This window comes from Hordeum vulgare, chromosome 3H (genome assembly GCF_904849725.1).
Source record: "Hordeum vulgare subsp. vulgare chromosome 3H, MorexV3_pseudomolecules_assembly, whole genome shotgun sequence".
In the NCBI taxonomy this organism is placed as follows: domain Eukaryota; kingdom Viridiplantae; phylum Streptophyta; class Magnoliopsida; order Poales; family Poaceae; genus Hordeum; species Hordeum vulgare.
The window spans coordinates 207,153,928-207,159,927 of NC_058520.1; positions in this window are offsets into that span (position 1 = coordinate 207,153,928).

Sequence of the window (6,000 nt, forward strand, 5' to 3'; positions counted from 1 at the left end):
GAAAATCCGTGCCCCTAGCTACCACCTCCACATTCGCTCAAAACCCCTCCCCCGCGGCTACCTCGTCGCCGGTGAACCTGAGCCCCTCCGTCGTTGTCTCGACCACCAGCACGTAGGCGGCGATGAGCCGGACCTATTCATGTCGTCGTTAGGGCCCGAGGACGTCGGTAGCCACGCCGGCGTGCTCCTCCTCCTATTTGTCCAGAGGTAGGAGACGACCCTTACAGTTGTGCCCCTCCTGTCGGTGGCCCATCTCTCTCTCCCCCGCTCCCCGCAGCCACTGACCGTACGGGCCCGCACGTCAGGTTCAAACTTGACGGCGCGCGCCTGGGCAGGCTAGTTGGCTGGACTTTGGCCCGGCCCAGTCCCAGGCCAAGCCAAACCAGGGTCTGAAGCCTTTTTCTTTTGATTTTAAACCTGAGTTTAAATGATTTTTATAAACATATTTAACCAGTGTAAAAATATAATTTTTCCACTGTTATTCTTCTAAAAATGTGTAGTATGTAACAGAACCATTGGTTGAATTTTTGCAGCAACTATTATGTTTTATAATAATAAAAAGGATTAAATTGAAATAGTTTTGCTTCTATTAAGTTGATTCTAAAAATATTCCTTAACTAAACATAGAAGTAAATATTTTTAAAATAACAACCTGCATTTATCAGAAATAACCAACATTTTTAAAATGACTTTGTGATCTATTTTGGAGTGAGATACTTATTATTTTATTCTGTATACGATGATAGAAAACCAGTGTGACGAAGGAGTCAGAGCAGAAGACCTTGAAGACCCCGGATACCTAGCTGACCAAGACAAGCAGCCCTTTGACCATGTCTGAGAATATGTTATGATGCATGCTAGTGTTGCAAATTTTTCCGTTGCATATGAACATAAGTACGGTAAATCATTGAAGTGATGTTACCGATGGCTCCTCTGGAGCACATGCATTGAGCTTGATCCTACCACCTATGATGGTCATGCTAGTATCATGTTGACAAGTAAAGTTAGAATAGTATTATCATAAGCATGATGATGACATAAATCAAAGGTTTATGAAAACCCCACCGGGTGTCACTAATGCCTGAGGGAGATGATGAGTTAGGTGCCCACTTTTGGTGAAGTGGTGCATCGGGTATTTGTGTGAGTATGGTTTCAAAAATGGTATTAGAGTTATGATGTGTCGACCGTCCGTACCTTACATGTAAGACCACGTTACCCCTTTATGGGACGGGGCTATGTTGATTAGTCTGGTCGATGCTAGCAAAGAGCCACATTACTAGTGGCGGGAGTGATGTGTGGTCACTCTCGTGATGGGGTCGTGCCAGGTAGCGCGACTATGCCATTTTTACGTGTTCCAGGCACACCGTTGGTCCCCGCATGGTTGATACTATCCAGAGTTGGTGTTCATAAGACGTACCACATGTGGGCTAGCTACCAATCGAGTGGACCTCTTTGTTTAGTATCGTCAGGGGAAAGGCATTGATCGGGTACTTACCTCGGGTATGTTATATACCGCGAGTCATGGATCACACGGAAGTTTCCCGGATCTCGTGGGTCCAACGTACTACCTCTGTAGAGTGTAAAACTATTCGAATAGCCGTGTCCACGGTCAAGGACAGTTGGATAATCCTGCTTAAACTACGTCGAGTCGTTTCCGCATAAACCAAGTGTGTGTGAGTATGTGGTAAATGGTGTTTCATGAAAGAGTTTATATGACCAAGTATGGTGACTTGGCATATAGGGTAAACCCAGAGTGTTCAGCACTCGACAGATATATATATTGGTATGTGTAACTTGTTCTTGAAATTCAGCATTTAGCTTATACTCATGACCATGTTATTTATGACAAGTTGTAGTCCACCAAGGATGCATATTATTGTTATCCTTCACTTGCATTGTTCATATCATGGACTGTTTGCGAGTACATTTAAAAGTACTCATTGTCTTGCCACTGGTTATATTATTGACCCGACATGGAAGGACCGGAGTTCGAAGATGAGTACGTCTTTGGAGACGCCCCTGCGAACTAGGACGCTTCCTAGTCAGAATGCCTGTTGGTGTTGGCTGTTGGTCATGGGCACCCGCTTAGTCCTAATATTTCCGCTACTAGTGTATCCGCGTGATTTGGCCTCATAGGCCCTACCTTGTGAAGTTGACCATTCGGTCACGTGATGTAATAATTCGGTATTTGGATGTAAGACTCTTAATATTCAGTATCTGGGTGTTTGGTAAGCATTGATCTATGGGATCACTGAGCACGTTCATTCGGCAATCTCGACTCGTAAGTCGGGGTCCCCACACATGGGCACTGGCTCCATCGTGCATGAGAGGTCAAACACGGAGCCGTGGAGCCGCAGGATGGAGAAGACACGCGTCAGCGTGCTATCCACAAGATCATGCATGTTGGACTCGATGTCTTCGTCCACCTTGGAGACGCCCAATTCTAGCGCTTCCACCACATTGTGGAAGAAGTCAACGTAGACTCTGTCGCCATGCATATGCGGCAGTGCAGGGGCGTCCCTGATGAAGTGGCGAAGCGGACCACCCGCGTTATGGGCAAGCTCCAGGAAATGCTTGGCGCACTGTGCCTCCTTCAGTCGCGCATGCGCTGCATCGTCCTTGGCTGCCTCCACGGCATCGCAGGCTTCACCAACATGGGCCTGGAGCTTGCCCATCACTAAAGAGGGAGGCCTCAAGAACATCTTGGACGTCCTGCAATTGGGCCCTGAGTGTGCTCACCTCCTCCTGGAACGTGTCGCGCATGAGTTGGAGACGGGTTTCCTCCAGGGCGAGCTCGTCGTGATACCCCTGCAGCGCGGCCTCCCGCTCTCGGGCCACACCTCGCGTACGCATCAGCAAGGGCTTCCCCATTCACCGCCATGAGGGCAGCCTCGTCGGCGAGGGCGCACCCTTCCCGAGCCTGAAGAAACTCGCTCTCTACCTCCTGATCGAAGGAGGTCCGAGTGGCCTCCCGCTCATGGAGAGTCACGTCAGACTCCCGCTCAATGATGACTGCCTCACTGCAGGCCAGATCCGCCTCACGCTCGACGCTTTGAGAGGTGAATGCAGCGGCATGGACCGCGTGCCCCCAGGGCTTTCCCGCGACCCCGGAAGGGGCCACGGACCCCCGGGTCTCGTCAGGACAGGTGTGGAGTCACAGGCCCCACTAGCAGGTGGCGCGCGAGAGGGCGCCAATAGGAGGGCATCCCTGCGCCTCTTGGGTGTCGGCTTTGTCGAAAGTTCGGTGATCAGACTCATCGGGCCAGACAAGGTACGCAAGAAAAGCAATGGCGATAGCGCGCTTACTCGTCGCTGGCGGCCCAGCACCATCGCATTGGGGTCAATATCAGGGGCTGGCCCCCGTCGCCCCTAGGAGAAGATGGAGGCTCCGAAGGCCCCGCCCGTGCTTCAGGACTTGAGGCACCCCTCGTGGCCGCTATAGAAAAAAGAAAGGGTGGATGCAACGTTTGTACAAGAGTGGTGGAGGAGCGCGGGAGGAAGGCAGATGGGAGAAGCTGTGTGGTGGCGGCCCCTCCCCTTGGGTATGGCAGTTTTATAGGCGTGGTCACGGTCCCCACGGCATCATGGGTAGTTCAGGTGACGTGCGCTCCATCAAGCACCACGTTCCATGCCTAGCCCACAAATGGCTATGGCTCATGTCGCTTCATTCCCCCAACAGGACACTCCATGTGTGTCGCGGACCCAAGAGTAGTCTTACGTTAGAAGGAAGGCACAAGGGGGAGACATTAGTCAAGGAAGATCAAGGATGGCGGATGCTATGTGCAGGCTTTATGTAAACTCACTCAGGACGGTTCCCAAAGCATTGCCAAAAGGTGAAGAGTCCCACGACCTGTCGGGTGCCACCAATCAAGCCTGGCCCACAGGCGGTTGGGGCCTGCGTTACTTCGCCACTTCCATCGGGTAGAGTTGTGCACAAGAGGGCCCAGTGGCTAGGTTAGGCCTCTTGGAACCGGAGGTACCCAAACAAGTCGGCCTACCGCTCCACGCGCAACATGCTATACGTGTCTGATTCGGCCCGATGGCGGGCCCCACAAGCAAGGCCCTTGCAAGGGCGCCCGCCTCATGAGGTAAGTGCCAGAGGATCGTTGTCAAGGACCGCAAGAGGCCGCATGCTACAAGGACGCATCCCGAGGCCACCCCTGAGGCCCTCACAGGGTGAGCTTATCAAGGGCAACCAGGTAAGGTCACATGACCCTGCATCTTCACGTGGGTGACGCAGGCTACGCAGGCGGCACAAGAGTTGTGCCAGCACGCATGGACAAATAGGCTTTCCACTTTCGTGCTAAGCCATCACGGCCAGCTGACAGGCTCCCAAACCAACTCCCAAAGGCTTCCCATTTGGTGCAACAGGACCAAGACTGGGGCTCGGTAGGACAGAGGTCAGCCCCGAGCCGCCAGTGTGTCACAACGAATAAATTTGGCATGCAAAGACCACCTTTGTCGGGGTGGACTGCAATATTGTCACCTGTCGAAATGGCCATTGTGGGAACCCTTCTCGCCGAGTGTTTTGGGGCGAAGAGGACCAGGGCCTATATAAGAGAGGCCCTGCCTCAATAGAAGGGCATCGACTCCATAAGGGTAAGAACGCACCTTGTACTAGCACTCTCTCGCACAAACAATCCATACACACAGGAGTAAGGTTTTACATCACAAGGTGGCATGAACTTGGGTAAACTGCGCGTGTGTTCCTGTTCATTTTCCTTAGCTCGAGCCATCATATAGTCGCTGTGAGGTTGAGAGGCAGAATATTGTAGGAGACTGAGGGCACCCGAGTGTTTGAACCTTTCTGCCTCCGCGGAGCCCTGATTCCAACAAGTTCCCTTTGTCCAACGGTATGTTACTTTCTCGATATTTGATCGTCATTATCTCAATACCTAGTTCTATCTCATTACCGATAAATCTATTTACTCGTTCCATAATACAAGATCTCGTAGCTAACTCCTTAGTCATGTTGCTATCAAGCTTACTTTGATGTTGTATTACCGAGTGGGCGCCGAGATACCTCTCCGTCATACGGAGTGACAAATCCTATTATAGATCCATGCCAACTCAACAAACACCCTCGGAGATACCTGTAGAGCATCTTTATAATCACCCGGTTATATTGTGACATTTGATACACACAAGGAATCCGTCTGGTGTCAGTGAGTTGCATGATCTCATGGTCATAGGAACAAATACATTGACATGCAGAAAGCAATAGCCGTAAACTTGATATGATCAAATGCTATGCTTACAGTTTGGGTCTTGTCCATCACATCATTCACCTAATGATGTGATCCCGTCATCAAATAACAACTCATGTAGATGGCTAGGAAACCTTAGCCATCTTTGATCAACGATCTAGTCTAGTGGAGGCTTACTAGCGCCACTTTGTTCTTTATGTATCCACACATGTATTTGCGTTTCCAATTAGTACAATTATAACACGGATAATAAATGATTATCATGAACAAGGAAATATAATAATAACCACTTTATTATTGCCTCTAGGGCATATTTGCAATAGTATCCCAGTTGCACTAGAGTCAATAATTTAATATTACAAGGTAATGAATCTAACACCCTCAGAGTTCTGGCGATGATCATGGTTTGCTCATGGAAGAGGGTTAGTCAATGGATCTGCAACATTCAGATCCATATGTACTTTGCAAATCTGTATGTCATCATCCTTATTATAATCATGGATGGAATTGAAGTGACTCTTTATGTGTTTGGTCCTTCTATGACACCTTGGTTCCTTGCCTAGAGCAATGACACTAGTGTTGCCCCAAAATAGGGTCATTGGATCCAGTGCACTCGGCACAACTCCAAAATCCATCATGGACTACTTCATCTAGACACCTTTCTTCACCGCCTCCGAAGCAGCTATGTAACCCGCTTCACATGTAGTATTATCTACCATGCTTTTCTTGGAACTGCACCAGTTTACCGCTCCACCATTTTGAATAAATACATATCCAGATTGAGACTTAGATT